The sequence below is a fragment of the Diabrotica virgifera genome, chromosome 9, assembly GCF_917563875.1.
Source record: "Diabrotica virgifera virgifera chromosome 9, PGI_DIABVI_V3a".
Lineage (NCBI taxonomy): Eukaryota > Metazoa > Arthropoda > Insecta > Coleoptera > Chrysomelidae > Diabrotica > Diabrotica virgifera.
This window is the reverse complement of record NC_065451.1, coordinates 219,236,783-219,257,546: the sequence shown is the minus strand read 5'-3', so window position 1 is coordinate 219,257,546 and position 20,764 is coordinate 219,236,783. Positions and strand designations below refer to the sequence as shown.

General features: G+C 34.7%; 2 protein-coding genes across 3 annotated transcripts in view; one reads left to right on the top strand and one right to left on the bottom strand.

Moving 5' to 3' along the window:
* Positions 1 to 20,764, top strand: part of LOC126892044 (uncharacterized) — a 72,850-nt gene that overhangs the window by 3,753 nt on the left and 48,333 nt on the right. The gene's annotated exons all lie outside the window — the stretch shown is intronic.
* LOC126892042 (protein spire) overlaps positions 1 to 20,764 on the bottom strand; it is a 70,784-nt gene that overhangs the window by 48,253 nt on the left and 1,767 nt on the right. The window contains exon 1 of one of the 2 annotated variants that reach the window (XM_050661467.1): positions 15,088 to 15,373. The exons of the other annotated variant lie outside the window; for it this stretch is intronic. The gene's annotated coding sequence lies outside the window, so the exon portion shown is untranslated. Of the gene's footprint in view, positions 1 to 15,087; positions 15,374 to 20,764 lie in introns of those variants that run through there. 2 annotated transcript variants of the gene reach the window in all.

The window sequence follows — 20,764 nt, the reverse complement described above, 5'->3', positions numbered from 1 at the left end:
TTTAAACATTAAAATATATCGTCATGTTTATTAAAATATGTATAAAACATATGATCTACAAACATGAAAAGTAGTCGGAATCGGCAAAAAATTTGAATTTTTATTGTTTATTTATGAAGCATAACGTAAACAATTAACGTAAAAAGTGAAATTATGTATAGTTCATATCATTAGCTACAATCTGTAAAAGTTTTAAGTATTTACATTCCAAAAAACAAGATAATTTAAGCATTTTCCATTAAAATCGTGTTTGAAGTTATACTTCTTTATGATCGAGGGTGAAATTTTATAATTCCCTGGCGCATGCGCAGACAGGCAGTATGTAGTTCGTTGCTAATCTTTCAAATTATGTATGTATCAGCGCAAATAAGTCATTAAAAGAATATAGTAGTGTTCTTAGTAAATGTATTATTTATTATAATTTTTGTGTCTTTGGATTTGCCTTCCTCGGGCGTAAGATAATAAAATATTTATTTTTATACTTCACTTTGATCTATTTGTTACCGTGATGTGTAATTATATCCGACACGTCAGTAGCACGGGGCTTCATAGCTCGGTTGGTAGGTATAGCATTGGACCAGAGATCGAGAGATCGCGGGTTCAAATCCCGGACGATTCATATTCATTTTTTTTTTAATTTTTGGTGTTGTTAAGTTTTGGTTAATTTTTGGTAATTACTGTTAAGTATATTTATTTCGTTGAAATTATAAAATATAATAGAAGTATAACTTCTTACGTGCGTACAAAGTACACACATATTCTTTTTTTATTTAAACAATTAATAACCATAAAAAAAATTTATTGGCTATTCGTGTATTGTTCTCGCGAATGCATATGACTGCAAGTGTTCATTCATTTGCATTGTAGAAAAATCAGTCAAATTACCGTCTAAAGATTTGACGCAAACTATTGAACTAAATAAAAGCGTTTAAAAATTAATTATTTTGTTTAAATATTACTAAAAAATTATGGTGCAGTAAAAATTTCGATAGCAACGAGCTGGTACGCCTTTTCTATTGACTTCCCCCGATATTCCAGTTAAGTAGTGGGCAGTAATTTTTCGATTTTTTAAGGGCTTTTTTGGCTTTGTTTCCTACACTGATCACCTACCTCTCACTATGTCGTTTCCTAGAGTAGTGATACTTTTTACATTTTGACCATAGCTCTGAAGATGGCTTTGTAAGTGGAAAGCGCTCAGCTAGGAATTAAGTAGTTTACACACTTTTAAAACACTTTTTTACTAAGGTAACTTAAGTTCAATTGAGCTATTTTTGGCTTTACAGTATGTGCTTTAAATATTGCCCGATTTTTATCTTCCACCTTGTATAATGTCTAACTATACACGCATATATGCAAGACACGTATATTTCGAGTTTATGATGTTATATTCGGTTATGGACGACTTTCATTAGCAACTTAAGAACATGGAACATCAAGCTAATGGTGCGGTAATCGCCGCATTCTCTTGCTTTTTTTATGGAGAGATAAATAAAGATCGACGTCAACCATTCTTTGGGTAATACACCTGAGCTATAAATTTGGTTCGAGTACAGTCGAACCCGCTTATTAGAGTAGGTACCAGTTATAGGAATATCCCGGTTTATGGAATATAAATTCGAGGTCCCGAAACGTTTCCATTTACTCCTTAATAAATTTATTCGTTTATTGGAATACGTATTTATAAAGCAATACCGCTTATTAGAATACTTTTCAAGTCAACGAATAAATTTTTACTTACAATTTCGAATATCCTAAAAATTTAAATTATGTCTTGTACTATGGTTTCTCGCCAAGGGCTTCGAAGGCCTGTAAGTAGTGCTGTTTTATTTATATTATTTGGGTTTGTCAGATAGGTAATAAATATTTTATTGCGTTGTTATGAGTATCAATTCAATCGTTTACCGACAAATTTAGTCGTAAAATAATTTCCTTTGTCTACAAACTATACATATACATATTACCCAGTTGCCTGTTATAAAATTTTTAAGAAACAGTTCGATTATCCTAATTTGCTTGTAAAGATATAAAACGTTTTCGGGATGGCCAAACCATTGTAAATTTTTTTAATTTTTATAATTCAGAGCAACAAAAGTGACTAGTATTTTATGTAACAAGAAAACAAGCTACAATTACCGATTATTTTTCAAGACTAAATAAATAATTTTCTTTTTAAGTATATTATGTATTTTAATACGAACATATTTACATAATCCATATAATACTGCATACACTTCATATTAATTACTGTATGCATCCCCATAATATAATGTAATTTGGTTTTTTAATAAATAAGTTACGCTATTGTATTATTGACATAAAAACACCTAAAGCCATATTCATATACATATTAATACAGTATGTACTATTGTTACGTATATTCGGTACACTAATTACGGCTAGCCACCAATGATCGATTATTAGAATATCCCGGTTATAAGAATATTTTTGCTTGGCACGAAGCCTATTCCAATAAGCGGGTTCGACTGTATCACTTTACTTTTATCTTACACCTTGTATAACGTCTAGCGAACGAAGGCGCTCTAATAAAAGTAAAACTAATGTTTTATTAGTAACCTACGCGCTCTATAACCGGAGATACCTCCCACAAGAGCCCAAGGGTAGCGAGACCCGTGACATAAATCAGAGGGTTTAAAATTGAGCCGCATTATTTATTCAGGCTGTCCCTGAAAACCTACGCCTCTATTATCTCCCACTACTCTTCAACTCCTGAACCAAATTAACACGCTTTATTAAACTTACGTTCACAGGAATAAAGTCAAACACAAATATTACGAGAATTGGTAATCTGAGAGTGTAATGATTTGAGTTTATTATGTTTATTAATAAACATCAAAAGGAAAATATTTGAAAAACGAAATCAGTAGAATTAATGGAAAGAAGTAATGCTCCGTGGACCTGAAATTTTTACAACTAATTACCGTATTTTTGAGTGTTATGTTAGCGATTAAGTTTTTAATAGCTTATTCTTGTTCTTCTTTTTCGTGCTTAGAAGGAATTCTGCTTGTTCATTGAATTGATACCTCTATAGAAGATTGTCACTCCATATTGTGCGTGGTTGTCCGATACTTCTGAGGATTCCGCTTCTGTGGTTATTCCATTCTTTTTTTTTTCTATTTAGTACCCAATAGTTTACACACTATACGTTATATTTTTTTTCTAATGTCTTCACTATTCACTCGATCTTCCGTTTGTCTTATCTCTGCTGTTTCCAGTAATCTTTGTGTTGTGGCTGTGTCACAGTTTAAGTTTAGTTGTATAGTATTCAAATATGTAGTACTTATTCAACAAATTTTTAATAGCATACAGGAAAAATATTCTTTTGTTCTTAAATTACTGAATAAAAAATTTAATTTTTATTAATGGGTCGCGGGCTACCACTTTAGACCTTGCGTTTAAGTTGCTTTTATAAATGATCAATAGGATTGAGGTCGGGACCGTTACGTGACCAGTTTGTTAAGACCTGAGAGTAGTCAATTAATTATTGTTCTGTGAAGAACAAAAGTAAAGACCTGCAACAAAAATAATACTTTTATATCTCGTATTCATTCTGGTTTTCTATGAAGGAAAGTCTGAAATTTTAAAAATATTAAATGAGATGAAAATTTGTACAACGTTTCACTCAGACTAATACTGATATTTAGAGAGCAAAGCGAGACTGCTACTGTATACAAATGTGCTTTTTTATTGTGGAGTTTCTCCAGATAACGAATTTATCGTGAAATTTCCCTGCCATAAAGACATTTTATAAACCACCTTGCGAGAAAACGTACACTTCTTGATAAGCGTCCTTAATGTTTGTTTATAGGTGTTATACTCGATTGGGAAATGCTTGACAGCACTGTTTTTATAGCAGAAGTTTTGTAAGAGAATTTATAAAATAATATGTACCTATGACCTACCGGACAAATTTCGGATATTGTATTATTGTAATACGACTTAAACAAGCAGATTTATTTTTTTTTATTTAGCTAATGCCTCTACAACTAATGGCCATTGACATGGTAGGTACGGTAAATTGTTACAGTTATGTACCTAGTGTCATGTGTATTGTGTGTGTTGAGTAAATGTCTTGTTACTTTGCAAAGTCAACGTCATTGTCTTTGCAAAAAGACGCTAATTGTATCCGAATGTCTGCGGTCCCTCCGGTGAGTACCGATCCCACAAGGACAGACACTATTTTCATTTATTAATTTATAATAAACGAAAAATTTCTGACCTTGGTGAGATTTGAACGCACGACCTTTCGTATTTTTCGATCTAAAGGTACTCGTTCTTACCACTGAGCCACGGAGGGGGTAATTTTAATTATTTTTATCCATGTAACAGTTTTAAGTAAGTTCTTGTTTCCTCAGTGATCTACACTAACCTGCAAAATTAACCGCTCATTTCAAAAATGGGTTATTTTTGATGTCTCGAATTTCCTAAACTTGTTGTCCGATTTAAGTGATTTTTTTTAATATGTTAGTTATAGCCTTCTTTAACAATATCGCTGTAATACTATTGTTGCTAAACAGATAAATTTTTATTGTATTATACCGGGTGTACCAATCAAACTGTGTTTTTCCCAAACTTCGCATGACCCTGTGGTCCCTGTGGAATATTCTAGCATATAAAAAATACTGAAATTAAAACCGAATTATAGCGTCATGTTTTCTCTACATTTTGTTTTTTGATTCATTCGCTTATGTTGGACCATAAAAAAGTTAGATACTTTAACAACTAGCCATAATTTTAAATTAGTATGGCAAACTCTTACGGCCGGTTTCACAAGTCGAAGTTAACTTGTGGTTAAGAGATAACCAGAAGTTACCCCGAAATATGTGTTTCACAATATCAGGTCAACGGCGAAGTTGTGGTTAACCGACAGAATTTTTAACCAGAGCTTGGAGTGATGGTTAAGCTCTTAACCAGAGGTTATCCTAACCTAATTTCGTTTTCTTGACAGGACAGAGTGTATACACGTAAATTATTAATTACAGATATGAATTTATATGATGTACTTAAATGCGTTTAGCATTTCAACGGCCAATAATTGTTCGATTTTTAAATGATTTGCTTCCTGGGGTAATTATTAATACATACTATAGTCTCTTGCTTGCTACATGTTTTTATATTAACAATTTAATTTTAACAATATTGGCGAAAGACCTTAAAACAAATATTATTCTTAAACAAAACTTAAAATGTATAATGTGCATGTAATATACAGCGTGTGTAATTTAGTTGGCCACGTATGGGAAGCATTTTTAATATTAATTTTACGAAAAAAAGATACTTCAAAAAAGTTTTGCATAGTAATTTTTATGGTCCAACCAAAATCTAAGATGCAACCATCATGTATCAAAGTCTCGGAGAGTGATTATTTAAACAACAACTGTGCTTTCCCAAACAGTGACTATAGAGGTACATATTTACTAATAGAGGTATTTACTAGACTGCAATCGATTTTTGAGGCTTCAATTTTTAAGGTGCATTAAAAAAATTCACCATTTTATCAAAATTGTTATAAAAAAATCGTTTGAAAATGGGCTGACCTTTTGCTTATAAATTTTTATAATACCTTTATTATGATGAAATAAATTTTATTTGCGTTTTGTAAATAAAATTTGCTTTTTCAGTGGCTGATGGTATGTCAGTGATAAGCCCTTGAAGAAACGTCAACCTCACCACCCAAAAGCATCATCAATTGTCCAAAAAATATAAAAAGTATCGAAAACCTCCACTTTTCACCCTCCGTAACTCTGGAACCGTTGATTTTATAACAATTATGTATAGAACCTTTTTTGTTTTAAATTTTATGTAGAACATTTTTGTATAGAACATTTTAGTTTACGCTAAAGCATGGTTTTAGAAATATTGACGAAAAACGTAAAAAAACTACTAATTTACCGACTTCTCCACCATCTCTCCCCCAAACTGGACGCTCAAAAGGGTGTAACTTTTTACTGAACTACATGTGGACCATATAGAACAATTTGGTGTTTGAGGAAAACTTTTATTTTTGATGTCTGGGTTAGGCCTTTTTTTGGACCAATTATACTATACTACCTCTGTAAGTTTGGAACCGTTCATTTTAGAAAGATTATGCGTTGGACCTTTTTTTTCAAATTTAATGTAGAACATTTTTGTATAGAAGGTTGTTCATGCTAAACCGCATAGTTTTAGAAATATTGACGAAAAACGTAAAAAACTACGAATTTACCGATTTTTCCCCCTCTCCCTCCCAAACCCGACGCTCAAAATGGTGTGACTTATTTCTGAACATTATGTGGACCATATAGAACAATTTGGTGTTAGAGGATAACTTTCACTTTGCATGTCTGGGTTATGCCATCTTTTGGATCAATAATATCATACCTACTATATGTAGGTATTCTACCAAGTAACTGCTCTAATTTGTTCTGTTTGACTACTATTTCTAATTTGTCTTCTTGGTTTGTCATAGTCTTGGTTTTACTACAGTTCATCTCTAGACCTAGTTCCTCAACCATCTTCTGTAACTCTTCCTTCTTATCTGTTATCAGGACTATATCGTCAGCATATATCAAGTGGTTCAAGAGCTCCCCATTTATTTTTATTCCATATTTTTCCCATTATAATTTTTTAAATATGTCTTCCATAGCCTGATTGAACAATTTTGGCGATATTGTGTCTCCTTACCTGACTCCTCTTTCCACCTTTATTGGTTCTGTAGCGTGTTTGTCTGTCAATTTTATTGTGGTACTCGCGTTTTTGTATACCTATATTATGTTTGTTATTAAGTCCGTGAACCTGCCGTTCTGTACTGAGTTTTTGATGGTTAAATGTTTTATGCCGTCAAACGCCCTTCGGAAATCTACGAATGTCATTTATAACGGAATTTGATATTCGTTCTACTTTTCAATCACTATTTTTAGTGTTAGCAGATAGCAGATGGTCGCTATTAGTGTTAAAACCCTTTCCGAATCCCGCCTGTTCTCTTGATTGGTATCCGTCAAGCTTAGTTGTGAGTCTAGTTGTCATGATTTTCGTTAGTAGTATAATAAATACAACACTCAATAATGTTAATGGTCTGTAGTTTTCTAAATTTTTTCGGCTACCTTTTTTGAACATTACCTAATAGTTTCTCCGCATCGTTCCAGCTATCGGGTATTTATTTTAATCGGTCAATTGTTTATGTATTTTAATTTAGAAACTCGCAAATTAAACATATTTTTGAGATCTACAACTTTTATTTGAACAATTTTTCTCTAAAATGTATTGTTGTAGAATTGTTTTTTGGAAAAATTCAGAAAATAAATTTATATCAGAGACAACGAGATCATAGATTTTATTCACCCTGTATATGACCAAAAATTGTATAGGGTTTTTTTCGTTAATGGGTTTTTTGAAAGGATTTACAGACAATGGTTCGAAAATATTGGAAAGTGCATGTTAGTTCGTTTTGTGAACAGCAATAGGATTTTTGTAAATAATTCGTTGAAGGTTTTAAACGGTAAACAAATTTTATCAACAAATTGAAGAATCTCAGATGCAGAATCCACCAATTTAATAAGAATTAAAAATGGTAAATAGTATTTTAAAACTGAGATTTTTCGTGTTGAAAGTTCTTACTGGTACATCCTTTATCTGCGACTTTTTCAATTAATAAGACAGCAGACGACGAATATAGAAAACGAAAGGGAACGATCACATTTCGCTTTCATTCGTCTAGGAAAAACGGACAGCAGAGGAACGTTCAGTACTCAAATCCGAGTAAAGGAAATAAAAATAATAAATGATGGTTTTGCTTGTTTTCGATTCAGAGGGTTGCACACCAGCTAGACAGGCTGTTTTTACCATTTCAGGCGTTCTCAGGAAATTTTATCAAGTTTATAATGTAAGGCTTTTGTTTAGTTTTTGAAAAAACGATAGTAGTTTGATATCTCTTAGAATTTTAACAAAATGGAAAGTTGGATACAAATTAAGTTGGTTTTCTTAGGAAAGGAAAGTATGGATGTTTTGGGTAGAGAGGTTGTTTTTGATTGGTAGAAAAAGATCGATGGAAGGGATGAGAATGTGGAGTCTGAATTTAGGAGAGAAAAGAGAGGCACTGTGTGATTAATATCGAGAGAGAGCAGTCGCCAGTTTTCGAAAAGTAAGAAGTCAGTGTAAAGTGGTGAAATCGGCCTTTGCGAGCAGAATCAAGTTGAAACGAAATCGTTGACCGGTTGAGAAGTGAATTTTCCTGTGTCCGAGGAAGATTCCTTTGTTCTGTCTAGAACGAGTAGCTGATTGGTATCTATTTGCACAAGATATCGAGCAAGGAGAAAACTGAGTAGATAATTCGAGGAGTCCTGGTTTTGTTTGTTTTTGAAGCAGTTTGGACGAGAGGGACCTTTTCGCAACATCCAAAGAGTAGGTGTGGGAGAATCAAGGACAACGCAATCTGGGAAAAGAAGGAGTGAAGAAACAAAAAGGTTAGTCAAATCATTTGTCGAAACGGAGAGAGCTTGTTTATATCCACACCATATATGCTCTTTTTTTTGTATTGAACAGTTCTATAACTTAGTTAGTCATTCCAACTTTAAGTAATCAATTCAAAAGGAGAAAAGTAAATTTTATTAAATTTAGTATGAATAAATAATAATTTATTTAAATATTTTTTTTTTGTTAAAACAAGGAGACATCAGAATTAAAGCTTAATTTATTAAATAAGGAATTGTTGCAAAAAATTAAGATTTAAGTATTTTTTCACATCTTATTTATACGGCATATTGGATAAATAAATAATAGATTACATTTATATGATATTGAATGTGCTTAATTTCCCTATTTTATCCTGGTAGGAGTAAGCAACTAGAGATACTAGAAGCCACAAATCAAAGGTATTGCATCGAATCCAAAATTATCCCTTAGAATAAAGTTTATTAGAAAATTTAATTTGAATTTGGTTTTGCTTACATTAGCAGAAATCAAATTAATTGAGTAATTGATTATATTAAGAATTTGCTAATCAATCTAATAAAAGAGATAAAGTAGAGCATAACAGTGTATAAAATGTTCTATAGGCAAAAAATATTTTTTTCACTTTTTATTACATATTTGTAAAGAAAAACGCAAGATCAGGTGTGGGTACATATGTCTTCAAGGATTTGTGATTAACTATCTGTCGTATAAGAACATTTTAGAATTTTCAAAGACCTGTATAAGATTTTTTGTCAGATATTTTTTTTCTTTACTGACCTGACACTCCTGAAACAACGTGTACATTTTAAAGACCTTTTAACAAAAATCTACGTGCATTGATATTGATTATACATATATTTAAATCTTTCAGTGGGAAGATATCATCGATATTGTTGCCCTTTCGACCCTTCACGGCGTCATATTCATTCACAGGACGAAAGTAATGACGCAACGCCTGTACATTAACTAGTTTCACATGGCAGCGTCCCGGCGCGTCGCTCGTACAAGCGGCGCCCACCGTTTATTTGGCGCCTACTAGGAATTACACATTCTGGTTTTTGATATTCATCACGATGTTGCCAGGGTTTTACGATTTTCCGGTATTCTAATACATATTTTTAATCAATTTTATTTATAGAAAATATTAACAACAAAGAAAAAACTAATGACTTTTGGATTGTAAATATACAGGGTGTTTCATTAATAATTGTCCATATAGTAACTGGAGAAACCTTAGCACAAAATACGAAGATTTAACCTAAAACACTTAAATAAAATGCTGTTCCTTACTGAGTTACAGGGTGTTTTATCTAAAAATTCAAAAACTATTTTTGCTCAGCATTTTAAAACTGTTCGACGTATCCTTTTCATACTTGGCAGACAGTGCGACTACTTATACACCCTACTAAATTATGATAAACAAACCTGTCTAGCTACTAGCAGAGGCGTACGACAGGGGATGGTGAATGGTTGACCCTTCTCAAATTCTACGCCACTGGAGGAATTACTATTTTAGCGCCATTTTTAGATTTTCTAATACTGTCTACGTAAATAATATACTCTTCATTGGTAACGATAAAGTCATTAGTTTTCGAGATATTTGAAGTTAAATATGAAACGGTACAGTTATTTTGATTAATTTATGATATGGTTCATATGATTAGAATTTAAAAATTATTTGTACCCAGTACTTTAATACTATTTGGCGTATCCTTATCGTACTTTGCAGAAAGTGTAGGTACTGTACACCCTACTAAATTAAGACAAATAAACGTTTCTAGCTACTACCAGAGGCGTACGACAGTGGATAATGGCTGGTTGACCCTTTCCAAATTCTACGACACTGACGAAATTGCTATTTTAGTGTAATTTTTTGATTTTGCAATACTTTTTATGTAAATAAGATACTCTTCATTCTTAACGATAAAGTCATTAGTTTTCGAGATATTTGAAATTAAAAATGAAGCGACACAATACATTAATCAAAATAACCGTGTCGTTTCATTTTTAACTTCAAAGATCTCGAAAACTAATGACTTTATCGTTACGAATGAAGAATATATTATTTTCATAGAATGTATTGGAGAATCCAAAAATTGAACTAAAATAGCAATTCCGCCAGTGGCGTAGAATTTGGAAAGGGTCAACCAATCACTTTCGCCCGTCGTACGCCTCTGGTGATAGCCAGAAACCTTTGTTTAACATATTTAGTAGTTTTTACAGTACTTATACTTTCTGCCAAGTATGAAAAGGATAAGTCGAATAGTTTTAAAACGCTGAGCAAAAATAGTTTTTAAATTTTTAGATAAAACACCCTGTAACTCAGTAAGGAACAACATTCTATTTAAGTGTTTTAGGTTAAATCTTCTTATTTTGTGCTAAGGTCTCCCAGTTACTATATGGACAATTATTAATGAAACACCCTGTATAAATTTTTTTGTTATAATGCAAAAAATCGATTTATTTATGTGATTTGCATCAACTGTCAATTTTATAAATTGTTCAAATCATCAAATCATAAACTTACGTGCATAGAAATCGGCCCACTTAAAAATTTGGTCAATTTTGATGTCTCATATTCCCTAAACCTGTTGGCCGATTTAAGTGATTTTTTGAAGATGTTATAGCCTGACTCTTTATCAATACCACTGTAATAATATTGTTGCTAAAACAGGTAAATTTTCATTGTATACCGGGTGTACCAATCAAACTGTGTTTTTTTCTCAAAGTTCGCATCATCCTGTGGATTATTATAGCATTTATTAAATACTGAAATTAAAACCCCACTATAGCCTTACGTTTTCTTAACATTCTGGTTTTTGATTCATTCGTTTATGTTGGATAATAAAAAAATTATTTATCTACTCTATGTCATATTATGTATAAGTTTTTAGTTTGTGAAAACTGTCATTATAGATAGCAGTGCGTGAAGTGTTTAAAGTGTGCGTGAAGTAACAATGTATTTTAAATGGGACTTACTTTTTCGCACTGTTTTTGACACACTTTCATATAATCAAATATCCGTAACTTTCGCGTTATCATGGTGATGACATAATGAGCAATAAATTACGACAAAAGTTTTGAGAGTTTTGTGGTTTGAAAGAAGTTAGAATTTTTAAATATCAAAGTTCTAAAAATTGTAGAATAGAAATAAATTTCAGTGACGAAGAGTTACAGTTTTTTTATTTGTTCATCATCGATAAAATATTGTATGAAACTGTGCATGAAGTACTTTTTGCGAACTTACGCGATGTATAGCACTCGCTCCGTTGTCGCTCGTGCACTAAATATCGCATGCGTTCGCAAAAAGCATACTTCACGAACTGTTTCATAAATAACTATTAAATATCGACAATGAGTACTCTAAGACTAGTTAAATTGGCTATTTTGTCCATTGAGCAAGAGGTGTATAATGCAATAGACATTGACGGTGCAATACAAGACTTTGCTCTTAAAAAAAGTAGACGTATACAGTGGACTGTTCTCGCCGAAAAGTTCTTTATACATAATAGGAAACTTGCATAAAATTTTAAATTAAAAAAAAATGTTATAAATCACAACAGAACATAATTTAAAACATGTATCAAAGATTAAAAAGTTTTGTTTGGCTTTCGTTTGGCCCCTAAAGATGATTAAAAATTCAAATTAAAACAGGTGGTCCAAAACGCGTCGTGACGTCATTCGTTTAAATTATGTTTACATTCTTCCAAAAAAGTAAACAGAATTTAAAATTAGACATTATAAACGTCAGTAGAAAATACAGTTATGTAACCTCACAAGTGAATGATCCTTTGAACTATTTTAAATTGACTAAAGGTTCTCTTCATTTCTCCTAAACTATTTACATTAGCACTGGAAGATGTTTTCAAAACAATGGAATGGACAAACATGGGAATAAACATAAATGGAAAGAAACTAAACCACCTAAGATATGCAGACGATGTAGTAGTCATAGCATCAAGTTTTGAAGAACTACACACCATGCTAACCGAACTAGCAAATGAATCCGAACAAATAGGTCTAAAAATGAATTTTGCCAAAACAAAAACAATGACAAACACACAAGACAATAGAAACGTAATACTAAACGACACCACAATAGAAGCGGTTAATGATTATATATATTTGGGACAGATTATAAAAATAAATAAGGAAAACCAAACAGCGAAGGTAAAAAGAAGGGTCAGATTAGCCTGGGCAGGATTTGGAAAATTAAAATGGGTCCTAAAGAATAAAAAAATACAACAATACTTAAAAACAAGAGTGTTTGACCAGTGCATACTCCCAATTCTCACATACGCATGCCAAACATGGACTTTGACCAAGGCAAACATGGACAAAATAATAAAGACACAAAGAGCCATGGAGAGAGCAATGTTAGGAGTAAAATTGACAGACAAAAAGCAAAACAACTGGGTCAGAAATAGAACAAAAGTCAAAGACGCAGGCCAACATATAACCAGGCTAAAATGGAGCTTCGCAGGTCATAACGCTAGACAAACGGACAATAGGTGGAATAGCACGATACAACAATGGAGACCATGGACAGGAAAGAGATCAAGAGGACGACCCCAGATGAGATGGGGAGACGACATTAAAAAGATAGGAGGAACGCACTGGAAACAGAAAGCACTAAACAGAAGCGAATGGAGGAAACTGGGGGAAGCCTATGTTCAGAATTGGACGAATTAAAGGGCAAAAGAAAAAGAAGAAGAAAGGTTCTCTAAACCAAGGCCAGAAAACAAAAAAAATATATAGATTTTAAATTTGTACTTATGTTATTATGAGGTTTTAAAGCGTGAAATTTTGGAAATCTTATTTTTAAAGGAAACTGAATATTATTATCCAATAAAAAAATGTGCAAGTTCCCTATTAGGTTTGGCATTCGTTTTGACACTGACACTATTAAATGACATTTAAAATAGTTCAAACGATCAAAAACACTTGTGAGGTTACATTGTATTTTCTACTGACGTTTATAATGTTTAATTTAAATTTTGTTTACTTTTTTGGAAGAATGTAAACATAATTTAAACGAATGACGCCACGACGCGTTTTGAACCACCTGTTTTAATTTGAATCTATAATCATCTTTAGGGGCCAAACGAAATCCAAACAAAACTTTTTAATATTTGATACATGTTTTAAATTATGTTCTGTTGTGATTTATAACAGTTTTTTCGAATTTAAAATTTTATGCAAGTTCCCTATTAATGTATGTAATGTATAGTATTCATGTATAGTATATTAAAATACCTAAATAAGAGAGCGGCAAAACTGTCTTCTGCCCCGGACAGCCGACACACACGACGCCACTGGAAGGGATTAAGCCACCATTACGGTGAAATTAGATCTAGAATTGAGCAGACCAGAGGCCCTTTTAGAAGAATGTCCGGTACTCTTTAGAAGAATGCTACTTTCTCCGGTATCTCTTTTTTCCCCAAAAATGTTGTTTTCATAGTGTTAAATAAGCTTCCTGCTCGTCCCATTCTCTTGTCTTGTTTACCATTTGGTTCGATTATTACTCCTAGGTATTTAAAATATTCCACTTGCTCTAGTTGTTTCCCGTCTAATTCTATTGCGTGTGTCTTCCTCGTATTTGAAATTATCATTGTTTTTATTTTCTCTGTTTGATAGTTTTTCTTCTAGGATTTCAAGATTTGTCTGTAAGTCTTCTCTGTTTTCTGCTATCAAAACCATGTCGTCTGCAAATAGTAGCTCCAATAGTTGAGTCCGTTTCATTTGCCAGTATCCTAATGTTAGTTTTCTCATTCTTCTCTTGGCTTTTCTATCGCTTCATCCAGTACCACTGAGAATAACAGTGGACAGTACCGGTGCCAGGGTATAAGGTGCCCGCCTGCAAAAACTAGAATAGGCGCCCTTCGGTTTTTAAAATTAGTATTTTGTATAACATCAGAAGAAAAAAAGCTCATTTAGGCGCTCCCAAAATAAGGGCGCCCGTCTGCATTGCATCCCTTGGAGGCCCTTTATCGCCGGCCCTGACAGTGGATTCAGCACGTATCCCTGTTTGACGCCTTGACTTGTAGTAAATTCTCTGGATTCCTCGTTATTGGATCTTACTGTATTTGTATTACTTTTGTACATATCCTTTATTACTTCTATTACGTGTCTGTCGACTCCCTTTTCTTTTAGTGTCTTCCATACGTCCTTTCTTCGGATTCTGTCAAACGCCTTTTTCAGGTCAAGGAAGCACTTATCGTCGGTCTAAATCGCAAATTGCCTAAGTCACAAATTTAAAATTTACAGGAGAGACAAAAAAGTGTGGAGTTTGCCTATGTCCTATGAGGAAAATAACTTTCGTTTAGCGAAATTGCCGCGAAATAAAATAATAATAATCAAGTATATTCAAATGGGAAATAAGCCACAATTTTACCTAAAAATGATGTTTAGGCAATACGTAAAGTATCCTTAACAATAGTAACCTATACTTATTGTACGGTTATAGAGTATATTCCCATAGGTAAGCTGGTTAAGAGTAGATAACGATTTTTCATATGTAATTTAAAGTATTATCTGCATAAATGGCACAAAGAATATTTGCTACGAGAGGTATATGGTTCAAAATGCATACAGTATCACGACTAATAAGTTATGTTCACATACATGTAGAGTACTTACAGTTTTATTCCTTGATGACGTGTCACATCAGAGCTCTGATTGAATTCCATAATCCATTTGGTTCATTTGTAAGGCACTCACTAATACGCTAAATAAATCATCGTCGATAATACTGAGCAGATTGAATTATCTGAGCGGTATAAAACGATAGCAAAAAAAGCCGGTAAAATGCGGCCTTTTTACGAATAGCGGGAGCGTCGATAGATTAGAGATGATTCTCGTTAGGAAGCTTTTGACGATCTGCCCCGGCGAGGGGTTCAAATGCGAGTCTCAACAATAACCTGGAGTTTCCAGAAAGGTTACATAAATACTACTTGAATTTTAAGTAATCAGTAGTACAGGGGCGTAACTAATTATTTTAGTGAGCCGTGTATAATATATTTATTGTACATATTGCCGGGGGCGACAGGCGAGAGAGATGGCCTATATCACCTCGAAGAGAGGGGATTGGCAAAGATGTGCACAACGATAAGAAATGTTTGAAGAAATTAGAGTTTATATACACAAGGGGTAACAACGATAAAATGGAGGAAAACGATAAGTTTTCCCCCTAGGGATAGATTTTAATCTTCCAGGGGAATCACAGCGATTTTCGTAATACCACGAAGAAAATCACCGTGAGTAGTGTGAATCTTGACAGTACGAACTAGACCATCCTTACCAGGCAATACATCTATTACCCTGGCAGTTGGCCATAAGAGTGGAGGAGTACCATCCTCCTTCAACAGAACCAAATCCCCGATCTTGACAGGGTCAGTAGGGTCGGTCCATTTATTTCTTTGCTGCAGGAGGCAAAGATAGTCTTTTTTCCACAATTTCCAAAATTGCTGTTGAATTTTACTAATACGCTGAAAAAGATTCAACCTATTTTCAGGTATCTCTGAAACACTTGGTTCAGGGGGCGCGGTTAAACTTCTTTGAACTAAGAAGTGAGCTGGAGATAGGAAAGCGAAGTCATTGGCGTCAGACGACATCCTAGTGATGGGTCTCGAATTTAGAATAGCCTCGATTTGGCATAATACTGTGTTAAACACTTCAAAGGTGAAGTGGGAATTTCCTATAATTCGATAGAGGTGATACTTCACACTCTTTATTCCTACCTCATGGAGGCCGAATTGATGGGGGTTGCGGGGAACACCCATCTTGAAAGTTATGGAGTTTTGAGTACAGAATTCCTTAATCTGTTCCGAATTATTTTGATTTAAGAAAAAATCATAGAATTCGCGCATTTCATTTTTTGCCCCATGGAAATTTGTGGCATTGTCGCTCCAAATAATACTGGGCGTGGATCTTCTGGCAATAAACCTTTTCAGAGTAAGAATATAGGCTTCTGCGCTTAATCCTGTGACGAGTTCGATATGAACACATTTAGTGCTCATGCAAATGAAATAGGCTACGTATGCTTTGTAAAGCGGTGCCTTCCTCAAATGTGAGGACTTAATTAAGAAGAACCCCCCATAGTCCACTGAGACGACTTGGAAGGGTCTAGTGGGGAGTACACGATCGGGATGCATATCTGCCATCTGTTGAACAGAATTGGGTGTCATGAATCGGAAACAGTTTACACACTTACGAATTAAGCGTTTAATCTGTCTTAATCCGTCAATTGGCCAGTACTTCATTTTGACATACGAAAGTACTGTTTGCGCGCCTGAATGTAATAACTTATGATGAGCTTGAGTCAAGATTAGTTCTACAACTCGACATTTAGAAGGAAGTAGAATGGGGTGTTTTTGATTATACGATATGGGGGCGTGTCGGAGACGTCCTCCCACACGAATCAGCCCATCATTATGTTGTAGGAAGGGGTTGAGTTTACGAATGGCTTTATTGGTCACGAGTTTAGCATTTTTCAATTCAAGAATCTCTTTTTTAAAGTAGATACTTTGGATATACCTGATGATCGCGTGATCAGCGATCTCCATTTCGGGTGGCGTCAATATATCCGTATCTCGTGGAGAGTTATTTATTTTCTTTTTAATATTACTGATGAATCTAAAAAGATAAGCGACAATTCTTTGAATTTTACGAAAAGAAGAAGATTTAGCGAATAGATTTTCAAAGGTGTCGTTGAGTTCGTGATTTGTTGCTATGTTTGAGACAACTAACTTCCTTAATTCAGGAAGATCATCCTGAAAATGAGGAATTTGATGAAGAGAAAAATCGATGGGATTGTCTCTAATAAAGCTAGGTCCGCATAACCAGTCTTCGGTGGTCTGGGGATTATCAAAGACATTTATCCCTCTGGAAGCGGGGTCAGCGATGTTTTCGTGACTTCTGACGAAATGGAAATCACAAGGAAAAGTTTCCAACAAGGAATTGACCTTTTGAATTCTGTTTTGTACAAAAATGTTCCAAATGTGTTTTTTAGAAAGTATCCAAGACAAGGCAATTGTAGAGTCAGCAAAGAGATGAGATGAAGATATACTCAAATTTTTCTTGAAGATGTGAAAAAGTCTATGAGCCAGAGTGACTCCCAACACTATTCCACAAAGTTCCAATTTGGGGATGGTGAGTTTATTTTTTAGCGGAGAAATTTTGTTTTTAGAAGCGATAAGCCGCGACGATACAGAAAAGTCTGAGTATGTCGCTTTGAGATACACACAAGTGCTGTATATTTTTTCCGATGCGTCGGTGAAAATAATTAATTGAACATCAACAACTTTCTTTTGTAAAAGTAAGCATCGAGGTACCTTGACCTCTTCTATAGTTTTGAATGTCGATAAGAGGTTTTGCCAATTTTTCATAATGATGGGTGAGTCAATGGGTTGATCCCAGTCCAATTTCTGGGACCATATTTCCTGTATCAAGAGCTTAGCGTTCACAAGGACAGGGGATAACCATCCTAGCGGGTCATACAAAGTAGCAATGTAGGAGAGAATAGTACGTTTAGTAACAACATTAGCCAATTTGAAGATAGGAGTTTTAAACGAAAAGTGGTCGCGTTCTGAATCCCAGAATATGCCTAAGACTTTATCAGATCCCGTGAAGTTAAGACTGACTTCAGAGACGGGATTTAAATTGTGTTGAGACAGAAATTCTGAAGAACTGCAGTTCCACTTGTGGAGGAGGAAACCATGGGTTTCTAGCAAAGAAGTTAATTGTTCGAAAAGACAACTTAATTCATGAAGACTGTCAGCACCGCTGATCAGGTCATCCATATAGATAGATTCTTGCAGAACACTAGTAGCAAGTTCGTGGGTATGTTTGTTGTTGTCAGCGATGTGCTTGATAACTCTTTGAGCGATAAATGGGCTACTTGGGAGCCCGAAGGGTAATCTTTGAAATTGATAGCACCGTAAAGGCTGCTGAATATTGTCCCTAAAGAGAAAATTTAACAGAAATGTTTCAGTGGGACAAATGGCGATTTGTAGGAACATAGCCTTGATGTCGCCTACTAGTGCGAATTTAAACTGACGAAACTTAGCGAGAATGTCAAAAAGTTCATGTTGGACGACATAACCTTTGTCTATGACGTCACTGAGGGAGATTCCCGTAGACGATTTATTGTTTGGATCGAAAACTATACGAGTGGAAGTAGTAGAGTTGGATTTGAAAACGGGAAAGTGAGGGAGAAAGTAATTAGGTTTACCTGAGTCATTTAGCATTTTTAACGGCACTTGAATTATTTGTCCGTTATTGAGATATTCCGATATAATGTCCTGATATTTTTCCAATAAATCAGGGTTGAGTTGAAAACGTTTCTCGAGACTGAGAAAACGTCTTTTTGCCGAGAGAAACGAATTTCCCATGTCTATATCTTCGATAGGGAGTTTGAGATTGAGTGTGGACTCATATCGTCCATTGGGGAGAACATTAACATGTTTTACAAAATTAATTTCAGCGGGGTGATCATTAATGAGATCGGTGTTCTGAGGAGCGGCTTCTTCCAGCTCCCAGAATTTTTGTAAATGATCGGATAGTTCCTCGTTGGACACTACCGGCTCATTTACGGCGGAAGGAGTGTTATGAGAACAACAAGTAACGAGAGAGTTTGAATAAAATTCCAAAGCCTTTTTAGTATTTTTCGACTTAAGAGCAAAGTCTGGAACTGACCCTGATATCGTGTACCCGAGTAGAGTGCGTTGAAGAACGGGAAGACCTTTTCCCAAACGAATTATTTCAGGTTGAATGATATCGTTATACAGGTCTGCACCGAGCAGGATACCAATTGGGGATGTTACATGGAACATCGGATCACCTAATGGTATCTCTGAGGGTATGTTTAGTTTGCTCGCCGAAATAGAAATTTGAGGAAGCGGATTTGTTATCTTTGGGAGTACAGAGCACGAGATGTCAAAAGGAACGTCGTTAGCGACAGCGAAAATTGTTGTATCTACAATAGATTGAGACGAGGATGAGGTGGAGTTAATTCCATTGATCCGTAATTTTCCATCTCTAGTGGTGAGTGACAGTTCCTTTACGAGGTCAGCACTAATAAATGAAACCTGTGAGGCCGAGTCTAAAAGTGCCTTTGCGAAGACCCTCTTGCCGCTAGGAGCGACAAGATAGACCTGGAGTGTGCTTAATAACACCAAATGATTATCAAGCGAGGCTGCAGATAGAGCCATTGAATGTGGAGTCGAATTTTGAAGATTAACTTCCGTTTCAGGAGCTCTAACATGTGAGGGCCCCTGTTGTGAATTACCCTGTGTATGGGAGTTATTTGAGATAGCGGTTTTATTATGATTATTTGAGTTGTGTTGGCCAACAGCCGCGGAAGGGTTACTATGACCCGTTTTGTCGAAATGGAGCAACGTGTGATGACGAGATTTACAAACTATGCAAGAGAATTTGGATTTACACTGATCGAGCATGTGAGACCCAAGACAATTAATACAAAATTTATTTTGTTTGACAAAACTAAAACGTTCTTTAGAATTCAACTGCTTGAACTGAGGACAAGAGTAGATCGAGTGAGAGTCGTTGCAATAGGAACATTTCTTAGGACCTAAGCGAGGCGAAAGGTTACTGGTAGAAGTGTCTGAGGCTAGGTGTAAAGAGTGTCTGGAAGTAGTAGTCGATTTTGGTTTTGATTGAGATTGAATATTCTCAAGATGAACAACGCGTGTCTCGATTTCCCCTAGAAAATGGACAAAATCAGGGGTAACTTGGCTACCACCGGATTGGAACTCAAGAGCCCTAATGGTAGGTGCGTCGAGTTTCTGAGTAGCGATATGTATGAGAAGTAAATGCAAGAGATCTGAAGGGGGCCTATTCAAGTTCAATAGGGCCTTGAAATTATTTGACATGACCGTATGAAAATTTCTTAATTGTGAGTGATTTGCGTTTCCAGAAATAGGAGGCGCATCAAGAATTTGAGAGATGAGAGTTTTGATAAGCGATTTAGAGTTGGCGTACCTTTGTGTCAGGTTATCCCGGGCTATTTTGTAATTGTCACCTGTGAGTGGGATATGCTCGAGAAGCGTCAAAGGCTCGGAAGTTAGAAAACTTTTGAGGTAAATGAGTTTTTCCAGATCACTTAATGTAGTATCAGATCCTATTATTGTATCAAAGGTCTCAATGAATGAATTGTATTCAGTAACTAAGCCACTAAATGGTTTTAACTGAATACGAGGGAGGTTTACTGTTCGTTGCCTAGCCATAGACTGTGAGGTTAGAGAAGAATTAGGGTCAAATTGGAGGGAGGGGGTAGCAGTCACATTAGAACTTTCAA